At 48.3% G+C, this 17,500-nt stretch overlaps 1 protein-coding gene across 3 annotated transcripts in view; it reads left to right on the plus strand.

The window, feature by feature from the left end:
* Window positions 1-17,500, plus strand: part of LOC113586859 (protein unc-13 homolog C-like) — a 153,184-nt gene that overhangs the window by 77,472 nt on the left and 58,212 nt on the right. The gene's annotated exons all lie outside the window — the stretch shown is intronic.

Consider the following 17,500-nt stretch of genomic DNA (forward strand, 5'->3'; position numbering starts at 1 on the left):
TGTGTGTGTGTGTGTGTGTGTGTGTGTGTGTGTGTGTGTGTGTGTGTGTGTGTGTGTGTGTGTGTGTGTGTGTGTGCACACTGGTATCTCTTCTGGGATTTTTGTAGCTTTTTGTCCAGCTGTAGTGACCACAAACTATGGCCACACACACAAATTATTAATTATTCAATTTCCTCAGCCCCTGGTTGCCATGGTAACCAGGTTGAGCAATGATAATCCATGTATTTCACAAATTGATAAGTCTGTAAATCTGCACCTGAGCTACACACACACTCAGACACAGACACAGACACGCACGCACGCACAAACACACACACACACATAAACACACACACAGCTCAGGTGCAGATGCGGTTACTCGTTCTCTGTTTTCTTTCATGGCAATAAAGTGGCATTTGCTGCCTTCCTGCATATAAATGCATGAAGTGTAATTTGGCATGTGTGTAGGTGTGCGTGCGTGCATGTGTGTGTTTGTGTGTGTGTTTGTGTGTGTGTGTGCGGGTGTGTAGAGCTCAGGTGCAGATGTACAGAGATTTCAGTGGCTGGTACAGAAAAGAGCAATGGAAGCTGTACAACCCACACCCACCCGCGCGCACACACACAAACACACACACCCACGCACGCACACACACACACCCGCGCACACACACACAAACACACACCCACCCACGCACACACACACACACACACACACACACACACACACACACACACACACACACACACACCCATTTGATATTTTCAAATATCAAACAGAACTTATACAGCAACCGAGGCATACCCTGCTTTTTTGTGAATTCTGTTTTGGGAATGCAGCCAAGATTTGTGTTTGCTGTTCAACAGTTTTGTGTAAAGTTTATTTGTTATTAAGGACAGCTTGATTTCCAGTCATCTTTTCACAAACAGACACAGGACTGCAGGGGTCTCTGTCAGCTTCATCTCCCCCCCACCGCCCAAACCACCTCAGATGTCACATTTCACTATTCGATCAATACACAGGTGATATTTGTGTTTCAGAACAACTATATCTCTTCATCTCTTGTGAACAGAGATTTATTCATGTGAAAGGGAAAATCAGATTATTTGATGTTTCCTTCTTGTTATTCTCTCTCGCTCTTTCTGGTGAATTGTTGGTCCTGTGTATATCATGATATCAGTGGAATGGTTAAATCTTTATGTTGTCCATATATAACTCCACAATAAGGCCCTAAAATTACATTTACAGCCAAATAAATACCCAAAGCTATTTACTGTTCGGTTTTAGTGAAAGACTGCATGTCGTTGTCCTATGATTTCCCTATTTTGTTAGAGTTATTATGATATTTGTGTCCCACCGCTAATTTGTATCTATCTCTTCAACTCTTGATAACCTTATGAACATCCAGGTCTTGTACTTGTGGACATCACCCATTTCAGTCTAGTTTATTAATCATAACTGTGTCCTTGGAACATGTCTGCACACAGTGGGGGTTTTGCTGTTTTCAGGGATTCTTTTTGGACGAGGTGGGTGCTTTAAATCTGGTTTAAGGATTGGAAGAGAAGGACTGGAACAGGGATTAAAGGCATAGCTCCCAAGATTGGATTCCTGTTCGGATGCAGACGGATTGATGAGTGCTGCCATGTGTGTTAGGGAGGTGTGTGTCGGAGAGGTGTATGAGAAGGAGGTGTGTGTGGGGGAGGTGTGCGTGAGGGAGGTGTGCGTGAGAGGGTGTGTGTAAGGGAGGTGTGTGTGAGGGACATGTGCGTGAGGGAGGTGTGTGTGGGGGAGGTGTGTATGAGGGAGGTGAGCGTGAGGGAGTTGTGTGGGGGAGGTGTGCGTGAGGGAGGTGCGCATGAGGGAGGTGTGTGTCAGTTGGTTTAAATAATTGAGAAAACCAAATGGGCCTCTCATATTGATGTATGTGTGCACATGTGAGAGGCACGTGCACGAGCACTGGACAGAGTGTGCACGTAGAAGGCCAGAGGCTCCGTGCACGCCTCACGTGTGGCATTAGAGTCGCATGCTGATGCACTGAGAGAAGAAAGAGCCATCAGGAGCAGTCTGATTAACACAGAGCAGGGCTGTAAGAGACACAGTCTGGAGCTCCCCCCGTGTGTGCATGTGGGAAGAGATGGGGAGAGAGAGAGGGAGAGAGGGAGAAGGCCTGGAAGAGATTATGGGATACAGCGGTCTGCTCACTGCTGTATATCTGCACTCAGATCACTTCCAAGCTCTTAGAGGCCAGTGGAGGAGAGAAACAGAGATAGAGAGAGAGGGGGAGAGAGAGAGAGAGAGAGAGAGAGAGAGAGGGAGTCTGGAAGCAACTGCCGTTGGGCACATTATCTGAAAGGGGAAACATCTCTGCTGGTGTTTCCCAGTTCTACCAGTGAAGATAAAGTGTCCTGCGCAGTTGAGCCTCTCAGACCCAAGAGCTAGTGAGAGCATCCATCACACAGCACAGTGTACATCACTAGCTAGGTGTGTGGGTGTGTGTGTAGGTATGTGAGTGTGTTTGCTTGCTTGCGTGTAAGATTGGCTGATTAATGATCAGTAATCAATCAATTTTTCCCCTGACTTCTGTTCTAAATCTACTAAACTCTTTGTTACAGTGCAGTAATAGCATAAGGGTCATTTAGCATTCCTATTAATAAAGAGGTGTGTGTGTGTGTGTGTGTGTGTGTGTGTGTGTGTGTGTGTGTGAGAGAGAGAGAGAGAGAGAGAGAGAGAGAGAGAGGAGATGAGCTACTCTAAATGCATGAATTCATAAATTCCTAAATTGAAGAGCTTGTCCACTCTGGAGACAGCAGAAGAGGGAGTTTGGATAGGGGAGGGTGGCCAAGCCTTAGCTCTGACTGTTTGTGTTATACTGGGTATGGACCTGCAGGGCGGCGCCATGCTCCACACCATTCAGTGCACTGTATAATAGAAAGCATAGCAAGCAGGACAATGGAAGATGGATTACTCGGAGCGATGGTGCAGTATACAAGTGAAGTGCTGGGCATTGCTTTGATCGAGCTACAAACCCTCAATAAAGTGAATACTTACAGCAAGCTGCATTCCCATCACTGGCCCAGTGAGATGTTTAGTGCATGTTAAGCTCAGGGACTCCCTAAAGCAGCTTCCCCGCTGGCATGTAGCTGAAGGGGAATGGCGTGGCAGTGACAGCCTCCCAGTAAATAACTGCTTCACCTCCTGCGGCTGTAACGAGTTGTTGAGTTGTGACCTGTCATGGTAAAGATGACAGAGAAAGACACTGTTACTGGTTTACAAGTTTGTCTGAATACCCTGATACTAGTACAAGTAACACTTAACTCTTAAAGTAACACTTAACCCTTAAAGTAACACTTAACTCTTTACACTGGAAGACCCTGATACTGGTATGAGTACACCTGAAGACCCTGAGACTGCTACAAATACACCTGAAGACCCTGATACTGGTATGTGTACACCTGAAGACCCTGATACTGGTACAAGTACACCAGAAGACCCTGATACTGGTACAAGTACACCAGAAGACCCTGATACTGGTATGAGTACATCAGAAGACCTTGATACGTGTACGAGTACACCTGTAGACCCTGATACTGGTACAAGTAACACTTAACTCTTAAAGTAACACTTAACTTTTTAAAGTAACCCTTAACTCTTTACTTTCACTTACATAAGGCAGGAAAAAATCATTTTTCCAAGCGTTCAGGGTAGGTGTTTACATTCTGACTTGAATGTGTTTGAACAGTTTGTGCATACAGGCATGAGGAGCCCCAGAGAGCAGCATCATATCCAGCATGTTAACTTGCCCCAGCATGGCAGAGTGTGTGGATGTGTGGGGGTGTGTGCGGGTGTGTGTGGGGTGTGTAGCCAAGTGGGTTTGTGTGGGCGTGTGAGGTGCTGGCATGTATGGGTGTGTGTAGGTGTGTGAGTTACTGGCGTGTGTGGGTGTGTGTAGGCATGTGGGGTGCTGGTGTGCGTGCGAGGTACTGCCATATGTGGGTGTTTGTGGGCATGTGAGGTATTGGCGTGTGTGTGTGAATTTGGCGTGTGAGGTACTGGCGTGTGTGGTTCTGTGTGGGCATGTGGGGTATGGGTGTGTGTGGGTGTGTAGGGTGCTGGCGTGTGTGGGCGTGTGGGGTGTGGGTGTGTAGGGTGCTGACGTGTGTGGGTGTGTGTGGGCATGTGGGGTGTGGGTGCGTGTGGGTGTGTAGGGTGCTGGCGTGTGTGGGTGTGTGTGGGCGTGTGGGGTGTGGGTGTGTGTGGGTGTGTAGGGTGCTGGCGTGTGTGGGTGTGTGTGGGCGTGTGGGCGTGTGGGGTGTGGATGTGTGTGGGTGTGTGGGGTGCTGGCGTGTGTGGGTGTGTGGGGTGTGGGTGTGTGTGGGTGTGTGGGGTGTGGGCCTGTGTGGGTGTGTGTGGGTGTGTAGGGTGCTGGTGTGTGTGGGTGTGTGTGGGCATGTGGGGTGTGGGTGTGTGGGGTGTGGGCCTGTGTGGGTGTGTGTGGAGTGTGGATATGTAGGCATGTTGGCATGTGAAGGATCTGCTAGTATTATGGCAGGATTCTTGTGAGAGAAGAACAGCTTTATAGGGAACTCTCCAGAGTCGTGACATGTGTCAACACCACATTCAGGTCAAACGATGGCACAACGGGAGGCTGTGTGTGTGTGTGTGTGTGTGTGTGTGTGTGTGTGTCTGTGTAGACCAAAGAATAAAGGAAAGGTGGCCTTCAAAGTGAACCAAATTGAAAAGCAACAGAAATTTGACCCTGACAGAGCGCTCTCTCTCTCTCTCTCTCTCTCTCTCTCTCTCTCTCTCTCTCTCTGTCTTTAGTGAGGTAATGTTAGAATGTCCTTGCGGGTGGCTAAATTGTGGCCTACTCTCTCATGCTGTCTACACAGTGCTTTGGCACTTCAGAGTCTGTGAATTCCGAGCCTTCAGCTGGTGTATGAGTGAACTTTAATCTTCCTGTTTTTAATCCTTGAATGCTCCAGACCTCCAGACCTCTGTAGAGATGGAATGTGTCCTTTCTGCCTGCTCTTTCAGTAAAGATTAGTGTCAGAAGTTATAAGATACAGAAAATAACAGACTGGTGTGTGGTGTAAGAGTCTGTCCTTACTGGTGTACAAAGACACAAACTGTCTGCCATTTTCAAATGAAATCAGTACATCCAAGTTTCCATTACATTAGACATGGCTTTGATGTGGGCGTGATGTGGGCGTGAGGTGGGTGTGAGGTGGGCGTGATGTGGGCATGAAATGTGCGTGAGCTGGGCGTGATGTGGGCGTGAGGTGGGCGTGAGGTGGGCGTGAGGTGGGCATGAAATGTGGGTTTCAGCTCTTTTTAAAAGTTGGCTTCTGTGAGTTTGCTGCTGTCGGCCATGTTCTGTGGGATTAGAAATGCGTGCAGGTTGTTCCCACACCTGGAAGTGCTCGGCACCATCTGGAGGATGTTTTTTTCTCTGACCATCGTGAAAACAGTGAAGAGATGCAGATATAGTGTGATATGAGGAAGTGTGCTGATATAGTGTGATATGAGGAAGTGTGCTGATATAGTGTGATATGAGAAAGTGAGCTGATAAAGTGTGATATGAGAAAGTGAGCTGATAAAGTGTGATAGGAGGGAGTGAGCTGATAGTGTGATACATTTATTGCCAAAGCAAATTGGTTAAATACAAAGAGGGTTTACTTGCTATGATTGAGGACACACTAAATGTGATTGCATTTCACCACGCTCCTGTCCTGCTCAGAGTGATGCAATTATGCCCTCACCGAGGGATTATTTTCAAATATTAAACAGGACTTATACAGCAACCGAGGCATACCCTGCTCTTACCTGCCCTGGTGCTGACCGACTGCTTCTCACCACCAACTTTCTCACAGCGCCACCCAGAGCTCCATCGGGGACTACAGCTTTTCTGGATGACCGGATGTAGTTGAGTCAGGCCTGGAGCAGCTCAAAGCCATACTCCAGCTGTTCGGAAGCAGTCCGACTTCATCACAGTCCCAGCCAGAAGTGGACCTGCAGGGGCGTGTTCCATCTGCAACACACACACCCAGACTCTCACTCCACACCCAGCGCTTCGGCCTGGCCATGTTAGCGCTTTAAAACCTACCTGCTGCCTGATAGCAAAGAGAGACTCAACAAAATAACTACCAACGTTCCCAAGAGCAGACGTTAAGAAAACTAGTAAACAGCACTTATTGCAGATGGTTTGGTAGGCTGTAATGAGAAGCGCTATCTTAAGAGTGTACCGTAGGGAACACTGGCTCTAGCCACAGCTTGGCTGCATTTTTCTGAGGTCTTTTTTTGGAGCCACTATCTGTTGTTATCACTGCTGTAAAATTTTAAGACTAGATACAATGGGAGTGAATGGAATTGAGGTTTTATATCCACAGTGAGCAGTGAGACAGAGTGAGCAGTGAGCAGGGAGACAGAGTGAGCAGTGAGACAGAGTGAGTAGTGAGCAGGGAGACAGAGCAAACAGTGAGACAGAGTGAGCAGGGAGCAGTGAGCAGGGAGACAGAGTGAGCAGGGAGCAGGGAGACAGAGTGAGCAGGGAGCAGGGAGACAGCGTGAGCAGGGAGCAGGGAGACAGAGTGAGCAGGGAGCAGGGAGACAGAGTGAGCAGGGAGCAGGGAGACAGAGTGAGCAGTGAGCAGTGAGCAGGGAGACAGAGTGAGCAGTGAGCAGGGAGACAGAGTGAGCAGTGAGCAGGGAGACAGAGCAAACAGTGAGACAGAGTGAGCAGGGAGCAGTGAGCAGGGAGACAGAGTGAGCAGGGAGCAGGGAGACAGAGTGAGCAGGGAGCAGGGAGACAGCGTGAGCAGGGAGCAGGGAGACAGAGTGAGCAGGGAGCAGGGAGACAGAGTGAGCAGTGAGCAGTGAGCAGGGAGACAGAGTGAGCAGGGAGCAGTGAGCAGGGAACAAGAGCAGGGAGACAGAGTGAGCAGGGAGCAGGGAAACAGAGTGAGCAGGGAGCAGGGAGCAGGGAGACAGAGTGAGCAGGGAGCAGGGAGACAGAGTGAGCAGTGAGCAGTGAGCAGGGAGACAGAGTGAGCAGGGAGCAGTGAGCAGGGAGCAGTGAGCAGGGAGACAGAGTGAGCAGGGAGCAGGGAGACAGAGTGAGCAGGGAGCAGGGAGCAGGGAGACAGAGTGAGCAGGGAGCAGGGAGACAGAGTGAGCAGGGAGCAGGGAGCAGGGAGACAGAGTGAGCAGGGAGCAGGGAGACAGAGTGAGCAGGGAGCAGGGAGCAGGGAGACAGAGTGAGCAGTGAGCAGGGAGACAGAGTGAGCAGGGAGCAGGGAGACAGAGTGAGCAGGGAGCAGGGAGCAGGGAGACAGAGCGAGCAGTGAAAAGTGAGCAGGGAGACAAGGTGAGCAGGGAGCAGGGAGCAGGGAGACAGAGTGAGCAGGGAGCAGGGAGCAGGGAGACAGAGTGAGCAGGGAGCAGGGAGACAAAGTGAGCAGGGAGCAGGGAGACAGAGTGAGCAGGGAGCAGGGAGACAGAGTGAGCAGTGAAAAGTGAGCAGGGAGACAGAGTGAGCAGGGAGCAGGGAGCAGGGAGACAGAGTGAGCAGGGAGCAGGGAGCAGGGAGACAGCTCCTGTGCCAGAGCTGGTCAGCAGCGAGGGGGCATGGGGAGCAATGAAGAGGAGCAGCCTTCCTCGGCGGAGGTTGTGGTCACCCTCAAAATGGTGCTGCCCTGTGTGTGAGCCAGACAGAAACAACGAGGTGTGGAGGGCATTGTTAGACAGCCCCTAGGCCAATCTTCTTTAAAGAGAATTAGGTCAGGCATCTGTTCTATAGATTAGAAGACTAGGTTCATCAAACTTACTCAGCATTTATCTAGCACTGTCTAGCGCATGCGATGTGCTTGTATACAGCTGTTACTCTAAATGTCTGCTTGTTAGTGTGTGTGTGTGTGTGTGTGTGTGTGTGTGTGTGTGTGTGTGTGTGTGTGTGTGTGTGTGTGTGTGTGTGTGTGTGTGTGTGTGTGTGTGTGTGTTGTCCAAATCTGTCTTCATCATCTGCCCCAGAAGGGACTTCAACAGCAAGGACACTCACAGCCGCGACACCCTGAATATGAATCATCTTCTTAGGCCTGTGAGTGGACGATCTCCCCCTCTGGGTGGGTCACTACATACACACGCCCCTCTGTGTGTAAGGAGCACCGTGCTGGTGACGTTTGTGCTCCAGTTAATGAATTCCCTCGAACCCTTTGCCTGTTACGACCAACCGCATGTTACCGTGGAGACGTGTGCTTGAGGCGTCTTGAATTTCAGAACTCCCCGTGTCAGACTGCGCCAAGTTCATACTTATTGTGGAGCAGGATTTCTGCCCTCTCAGAGAGGGGTCTTCAGTACCAGGGGAGACATGGCAACCTCTGGCATTAAGGTGTCCTCTCGCCTTCTATGCCAGACTGCTAAAGCGTCTAATGGCGCAGAAGATGGATATTTTCTACCTTTAATATCTCCTTTGCCTAATAATGTATTCACTGTGTGCTGAATATTGTATCTGAGCTCTGCACATGTTGGTTCCGCTTGGCAAAAAAAAACAACACATCTTTCTAAGTCGGAAGGAGGATTATGGAGAGTAGCGTGAAGGTGGCACTTCTCCGCCGAGCTCGTGCCTAACGTGTGTGGTGGAGGGGGGTCTGCATGGGGCAGCACCGAGCGTGACCTGAGGCGGGTCACGGGGCCTCGTGACAGTCCACACACACCCACACCTGCGCAGTGTCCGTCCATCAGCCCATTAGAACAGATGGCAAAAAGAGAAAAGAAAAGAGGAAAGCTCGATATCGCTGAGCTGAATGTTGAGAGAGAGAGAGAGAGAGAGAGAGAGAGAGAGAGAGAGATGAAAAGAGAGACACAAAGACAGAGAAAGAAAAAGTCCTCTGAGCTGAGACATGGCAGTGAGCAAAGCCAAGCTGACCCAGGACAAGGCTGCCATTACCCCATTAAAACCATAAACAAACCAACCAAGCAACAGTCCCATTTCAGCCCCGCCAGGCTGAAGTGTCTCACATGTCCCCTTCCTTTGACATAGACTCTGGAGACAGCAGAAGGATATATGGTTAGACCAGTGCTGTCTACATACTACTGACTACATACTATATACTATATACTGTATACTACATACTACATACTATATACTACATACTACATATTGTATACTACACACTACATACTATATACTACATACTACATACTATATGTTATATACTGTATACTACATACTACATACTATATACTACACACTACATACTATATACTACATACTACATACTATATACTATATACTGTATACTACATACTACATACTACACACTACATACTATATACTACACACTACATACTATATACTACATACTACATACTATATACTATATACTGTATACTACATACTACATACTCAGTCACAGAGCTCTCGCAGGTGGAGACCTGAACACACACACGCTCAGTAACAGAGCTCTCGCAGGTGGAGACCTGAACACACACACGCTCAGTCACAGAGCTCTCGCAGGTGGAGACCTGAACACACACACGCTCAGTCACAGAGCTCTCGCAGGTGGAGACATGAACACACACACACTCAGTCACAGAGCTCTCGCAGGTGGAGACCTGAACACACACACGCTTAGTCACAGAGCTCTCGCAGGTGGAGACCTGAACACACACATGCTCAGTCACACAGCTCTCGCGGGTGGAGACCTGAACACCCAAATGTAAGAGATGTTTTCTTACAGCTGATTAACTCAGACTGCCTAAGTTAAAAACAACATTGCAGCATGATCATTAACTTGCGCATGCACAGAGAGAAAGATGGAGATGGAGAGAGGGAGAGAAGGAGTGAGGGAGCGAGGGAGAGAGGAGTGATAGATGGAGGAGTGATACAGGCAGAGGGAGAAGTAGGTGGAGAATGAATGAGGATTAGTGGAAGAGGAGGCCAGAGAAGCAGAAGCTGTGTTTGTGCCTCACAGCTCTGTGGACTAGACACTGGTTATGGTTCTCTTAGTATTAAACTGGCTCTCTGCTGAAATAAGAGTCATGACCTGAACATTTCAGGTTGCCTTTCAGAAGAAAAAACACTTACATCAAATTCACTAGAAAACAACACTTACATCAAATGTACTGGAAAACAGCACATCAAGTGTGCTAGAAAACAACACTTACATCAAGTGCACTAGAAAACAACACGTACATCAAATGTACTGGAAAACAACACATCAAGTGTGCTAGAAAACAACACATATCAAGTGTAGGAGTGTAGTGCTCACTGCCTCTGTGTGTGTGTGTGTGTGTGTGTGTGTGTGTGTGTGTGTGTGAGTGTGTGCACAGGGTTTAATCCATTTTAATCAGAGTAAACTGCAGCCTCCCAGGACGAATGAGTGCAAAATCCCAACCTCCCTTCGGGTTTGTGGGACACGATTAGGGCAGATCACCAGGGAAGCTCTAATACAAGGAGGGAGGGAATGGTGTGGGGGCTCGCCTCCCACAGCAGCTAATCTCACTGGGGTAGCAACTAGCATTAGCAGGGAAGGTCCTAAATCCAGATTGTCACATAATGGCGTACCCTGCAGGCCAGGAGCAGGTCTAACACCCAAACACCTTTCACTTAGCTAAGCTTTTGTTTGAGTTTGTTCGTGTGAATTTAGACAGGTTTTCAGTTGGGAGATCCCGCATTTATTAAGTTTGGTGTCATTGATATACCAGACTCTCAAAAAAGCAAGAACTCTTGTGTGTTTGGGTGTGTGTGTGTGTGTGTGTGTGTGTGTGTGTGTGTCTGTGTATGTGTGTGTTAGGTCATGCCTTCCTTTCTGCAGTAGCTCCACACATCTGTTCCTCCTTCATCCTTGTTCAGCGTTGGCAAAACTTTCATCTTCCACATGTTAAGATGTTTACAGATTTGGGGGCTTAGGAGGCCCGAGGGTCTCGTTATTTTCTCAGAACCCAGCTGATATTGAGAAATCACCTCCACTCGATGCCATTACAACAGGCAAGGTCCTCAGAACAGAATCAGTCTGCCAGAAACATTACCTATAATATGTGGAAACAAATCACACGATCTTTTTCCAGCTTATAAATTTATTAGTCTCAGATTGAAATTGCCACAGTGGGCCATAAATTAAATATGCGTTTAAAATTAAAGCATAATTTTCTTTCCCCTTTTAGTAATTCCATCTTCGCTTTATGTGAATAATCGATGAATCTTTCATTCAGGAGTTCTGTGACGCTGGAGAGAAATGTCTGATCGCAGATGGAGGTGTGGCAGGTGTGTGTAGTTGTGTTTGGAGGGCTGGTGTATGTAGTCCTGTTTGGAGGGCAGGTGTGTGTAGTTGTGTTTGGAGAGCAGATGTGTGTAGTTGTGTTTGGAGGGCAGTTAAGGTGGGACTGCGAGCAGGTGAAATATAGCATAGGTCTCTGGCGTTTCTTACCACAGGGGGCAAACACATCACAGTAGCTAATGAACACAGTAGCTAATGAACTGACCCTATCCTAGCTAATGAGAGTACTCGGCACGTCACAGAGCACAGTGCTGACTGCAAGGCATTAGTTTCGTTTTGTGATGTGTGGGGAGGTTTTGATGTGGGTGGACCTTAAACGGGGTGAGCTTTGTGTCCAGCGCCATAGGTGTGTTTACAGGACTGGGGCCCAAGCTGACGTGGCCGGAATGCGAAGGAGACGTGATTGTTGACTGCGCTGGCAGATGTGGCTGCCTCAGGCTAGACTATGTGGAAACAGTCGGAACATTTTCAGCAGTAGCTGCAGCAGATGCAAATCCCTGGAGTAGCTTGAGGAAGGCTCGTATTCTACACAGCTCTCAGTGTGACAATATCACCGATGTCCTACATATTTGAGATGTTTGTTTATCTGTTTTGTTTTATTTCTGTGGCTATTTCAAAGGCTATGATTATCAACTAAGCCTGAGTGGGGCTTGCAGCAAGCCAGAAAGAAGCCAGTGTGATTGTGGAGGAAGAGGAGGGTAGACCGTCTGATTCAGCAGGAGGAAGAGGACAGTAGACCGTCTGATTCAGCAGGAGGAAGAGGACGGTAGACAGTCTGATTCAGCAGGAGGAAGAGGACAGTAGACAGTCTGATTCAGCAGGAGGAAGAGGAGGGTAGACAGTCTGATTTAGCAGGAGGAAGAGGACAGTAGACCATCTGATTCAGCAGGAGGAAGAGGACAGTAGACAGTCTGATTCAGCAGGAGGAAGAGGAGGGTAGACAGTCTGATTCAGCAGGAGGAAGAGGACAGTAGACCGTCTGATTCAGCAGGAGGAAGAGGAGGGTAGACAGTCTGATTTAGCAGGAGGAAGAGGAGGGTAGACAGTCTGATTCAGCAGGAGGAAGAGGACAGTAGACCGTCTGATTCAGCAGGAGGAAGAGGAGGGTAGACAGTCTGATTCAGCAGGAGGAAGAGGAGGGTAGACAGTCTGATTCAGCAGGAGGAAGAGGACAGTAGACCGTCTGATTCAGCAGGAGGAAGAGGAGGGTAGACAGTCTGATTCAGCAGGAGGAAGAGGACAGTAGACCGTCTGATTCAGCAGGAGGAAGAGGAGGGTAGACAGTCTGATTTAGCAGGAGGAAGAGGACAGTAGACCGTCTGATTCAGCAGGAGGAAGAGGAGGGTAGACAGTCTGATTTAGCAGGAGGAAGAGGAGGGTAGACAGTCTGATTCAACAGGAGGAAGAGGACAGTAGACCGTCTGATTCAGCAGGAGGCTGGAGGGAGAGGACAATCTGATTCAGATGGAGGTTGCTTGCTTCACTGGAGAAGCTGGAGTCCTCCAGCTGTTCTCCTTTCTGACTTGAACATTCAAGATGCGTCATTATCATGGTGATGTCGTCCTGGGGGAAATTGCACTCTCTCAAAAAATCCTTCTGACTGGCTAGGTCTCCTTTGACTGGCTAGGTTTTTAGGAATTAATTAATTGATTGATTAATTAAAACATTTTCAAACAGCTGAAAAAAATTGTTTTAGATCTGAGAAATAAGTGTCATCTTTTTAGTGATAACGTAAAAGCAGACACAGATGTCTGGGGTGGACTGCAAGGTGTGTGTGTGTGTGTGTGTGTGTGTGTGTGTGTGTGTGTGTGTGTGTGTGTGTGTGTGTGTGTGTGTGTGTTTCATTTGACTGCACTGTGCTTGTGAAGCTTTGGCTGAAGCTTGAATTCATTTGGCCTACATACTACATACTACATACCATATACTACATACTACAAACTACAAACTACATACCATATACTACGTACTACAAAGTACATACTACATACCATATACTACATACTACATACAATTTGACATGCATTGGCTTTGCGAATTTCCTCAGGACCATCATCAGTTGTTGGGTAGATTACTGCTACACTAGTTGGTCAGTTTTTCAAGTTTCAAGTTTCAAGTTTGGTTTATTTGTCACGTACATAGTCATACATGGTACAACTCGCAGTGAAATGGTTTTGTGAGTGCTCTGTCCAAACTGAGGAAAGAAACAGGGGTGCATGAAGAATATATATATATATATGGCCTGTGGGAAGAAGCTCCTCTTCAGTCTCTCTGTATTGATCTTCAGGGAGTGAAAGTGCTTACCTGACCTCAACAGAGAGAGGATCCTATTGTTGGGATGGGTGGCGTCCTTCACAATCCTCCTGGCCTTGGTCTGGCACCGCTTGTAATAGACGGTCTGCAGGTCAGGAAGTGATGGGCTCTGCTGAACGCACCACCCTCTGGAGTGCTTGTCTGTTCTGCTTGGTGCTGTTCCCAAACCAGACTGTGATGTTCCCCGTGAGGATGCTCTCGACAGTGCAGGTGTAGAAGTTCCGCAGTACCTTGGAGGGCAGTCTGAAGTCTCTTAGGCATCTGAGGTGGTAAAAACGCTGACAGGCCTTCTTTGCCAGGGAGTCTGTGTGGCGGGACCAGGACAGGTCCTGCGAGAGGCGAACTCCAAGGTACCTGAAACTGTCTGCTCTCTCTACCGTGTTTCCGCTGAACCTCACAGGTCGGTAGTGCCACTCCTGCTTCTTGCTGCAGTCCACAATCAGCTCCTTTGTCTTGCTGACATTTAGGAGGAGATTATTTCCCTGGCACCAGTTCTCCAGGTGTTTAATCTCCTCCAGGTAGGCCCTCTCATCGTTGTCCGAGATCAGGCTCATGACAACGTTGCCATGACAAATTTTCTTTGGTCATTTAGTGTATTTATTCTATCGCCTAATACTTGAGGATTGTTTGGCCATCATTTGCTTTTGAGCCTCTGGTGTCTATCTTCAGAACCTCTTCTCCTCCTCTGTCTTGTCCCCTGTCATCTCTTGTGGGGCTGCCGTATAACACCTCTGGTGTTCTACCTCCTCTTCTTGTATCCTTTTCTGTTCTTGTGGAGAGAGGTGTGTTTATGGCCCGGGGTGCTCTATGGAAGGACTGAACCTGTTTATGAAGATGTGAGAACGTTCTGAGTGTCTGACTCTGTCTGAGCCCTGCTTGGAATATCCGCATCCAATCGCACCTGTCAGCCTCGCACATCCTGCGATGCCGTCGCACCGTGGATGGCTGCTTTAAAAGGTCACATTATCTCGTACTCCAAATCTCTGTGTAGCTGTGTCAGTCAAACTCGCCTGCCTCCAACAACACACATTCTGCTCTGACTGCTATCTGCAGCGTTTGTTTGTGTGTGTGTGTGTGTGTGTGTGTGTGTGTGTGTGTGTGTGTGTGTGTGTGTGTGTGTGTGTGTGTGTGTGTGTATGTGCACGTGTACATGTGTGTGTGTGTGTGTATATGTGTGTGTGAACGTGAGCATCATCTTTAATAGATGCAGAGGAAACACTTGGGTGTTACCAAGTGTCCCTGACAGAGCAGGACTCCTCCAGCCTGTACACACACACACACACACACACACACACACACAGTACATGACTCCTCCAGCCTGTACGCACACACAGTACATGACTCGTCCTGCCTGCACACACACACAGTACGTGACTCCTCCAGCCTGTACACACACACACACACACACACACACACACACACACACACACACAGTACATGACTCCTCCAGCCTGCACACACACACACACACACACACACACACATTACATGACTCCTCCAGCCTGTACACACACACAGTACATGACTCCTCCAGCCTGCACACACACACACACACACACACACACACACATTACATGACTCCTCCAGCCTGTACACACACACAGTACATGACTCCTCCAGCCTGCACACACACACACACACACACACACACACACAGTACGTGACTCCTCCAGCCTGCACACACACACACACACACACACACACACAGTATGTGACTCCTCCAGCCTGCACACACACACACACACACACACACACACACACACAGTACATGACTCCTCCAGCCTGCACACACACAGTCCAGCCCGAGAGATAGGAACCTTCCCCCCTGACCATCAAAGGGACTTTACTACACGTGGAGAGGCAGGGGTCTTGCTGGTGTAGTGCATCCTGTTTGATGGAAAATGTCCTCTCACTACTGCCCTGTCATAAACTGTCCCCCCAGGGTCTGCCCGCTGGCATGAATAATTCATACTGGGAGTGACGTGGGTAATGTGAGTGTATGCATGCCTCTCTACTCTGTGAATGGATGTGTGCCGTCTCCCATGCCTCCCTGCTGTTTCTCTTCCAGCCTGAGTGGCAGAACCTGAGTGGCGTTGTGCACATCATGTCCCCCCCACACGCTACTCCGAGCACATCACCAATGACCGTGCAGCATGCAGCACTATAGAACAGATGGTGCAAGATTCACCAAAAGCACAAATTGGCCAAGAACTGAAAACCAGTGACTAAACTACACAGCAAAAAAAAAAAATGTAACGTGCAATATAAAGGTCTAAGCGCATCTAACCGTGACATCTAACCGTTGAAACATCGAACCGTGTCTGCCAACAGCTGCTCACAATGTATTGCTCCATGGAGAGCTTGTTGCAAAGGGTACCTTAGGTTATCTTAAAATATGACAGCCTACGTTTGGTGGGGTGGTGTTTATATGAAAGCTAACCTTTCTGGCGGGAGAGCGCCACGTCAAAACCAGATGGCGTTTGGCTGATTTACTGCTGAAGATGACAGGCACTTTGCTGTGATGTGTTACTGTGCTTTGTCCTGGCTTGAGTAAAGATGAGCCACGCCACTAAAACAATATTAGATATGCGTCTAATTCCTCAGTCTCCGAGAACAGTGGCCCCAAGCTAGAACTGCCACCACCCAGACAAAAGAGCACTTCCCAGCATGCACTGCTCCCTGCAAAAAGATGGCCAAAAAAACCAGACGCACGTAGTTTTCTTTCTCCTGCTTAGTTCAGCTGCACTGGGCTTTTGCGAGGTGCTCCGTTAAGTTATTTGTTTTAATAATTCATACGGACAAGCATAAAAAACAAGTCTTATGAATATCTTCACCGATGGCAGTGTACTGTGTGCAGTGGACAGTATATCATACCTTTGGTTTTGCAGCCAGGCAGAGCAAACACACACTTCCCTCATTAACAGTGTAAACCGGCTTCACTTCTAGGAGTTAGATAAACTTTATTTATGGTATTCTTAAATTTACTTCTAGAACCTAAATCCATTTCATATAAGTACTGTGGTCCCCAATATCTGCCTACCTACCTCTGTCTGTCTATCTGTTTTTTCTGTCGGTGTTTGTCTATCTGACATTTTTTATGTCAAATTTTGAATTTCAAATTCAATACAATTTCTGAGTCTTGTTTGGCAGGGGTCCCACCCCGTGGAGGGTGGGGCTGACAGGGGTCCCGCCCAGAGCAGGGAGGGGCTGACAGGGGTCCCACCTCGTGGAGGGTGGGGCTGACAGGGGTCCCGCCCAGAGCAGGGAGGGGCTGACAGGGGTCCCACCCCGTGGAGGGTGGGGCTGACAGGGGTCCCGCCCAGAGCAGGGAGGGCCTGACAGGGGTCCCGCCCAGAGCAGGGAGGGGCTGACAGGGTGGTGTACTGGCTACACGTCGCAGGGTCTCCCCAGAAACAGACCTCAACATCCGAATACACACACGCTCTCCCACACTGCAAGGCTGTGGTGCGGTCTGTGCTATGTGGCTTCTGTTTGTTGTTTTCTGCCTAAAGACTTCTAAAGTAAGTGTTGTTAATTTGCCATTCACAATCTGATCATAAACAATCCATATTTAGTAAATGGATTTGACGCCATGTCGGACTAGCTGTGGATTTAACAGCAGGGTGCTGTGTTCTAGACTGTACTGTAGCAAGCCCATAACCTTTCCTGTTCCAGACTACGAGGTGTTAATATTTCCTAGTAAATAATGAGAGAAGGATTTTATTGCTTTCTTTTCTTTTCTTGTCTTTTCTTGGGTGTTGAAATTTTGCTCTTTAATGAATGTTGCTGTTCATAATGTATGAGGGTTCAGTCACTCACAATTACACTGGTATGAAAACAGTTGGTTTAATAACTGACAGTATTATGAGATGGCATTAAGCCCAGACCCGCATACTGTAACTACAGTACCATGGTTTATGTATGATCTAGTATATGATCT

The sequence above is a fragment of the Electrophorus electricus genome, chromosome 4 (assembly GCF_013358815.1).
Source record: "Electrophorus electricus isolate fEleEle1 chromosome 4, fEleEle1.pri, whole genome shotgun sequence".
NCBI lineage: Eukaryota > Metazoa > Chordata > Actinopteri > Gymnotiformes > Gymnotidae > Electrophorus > Electrophorus electricus.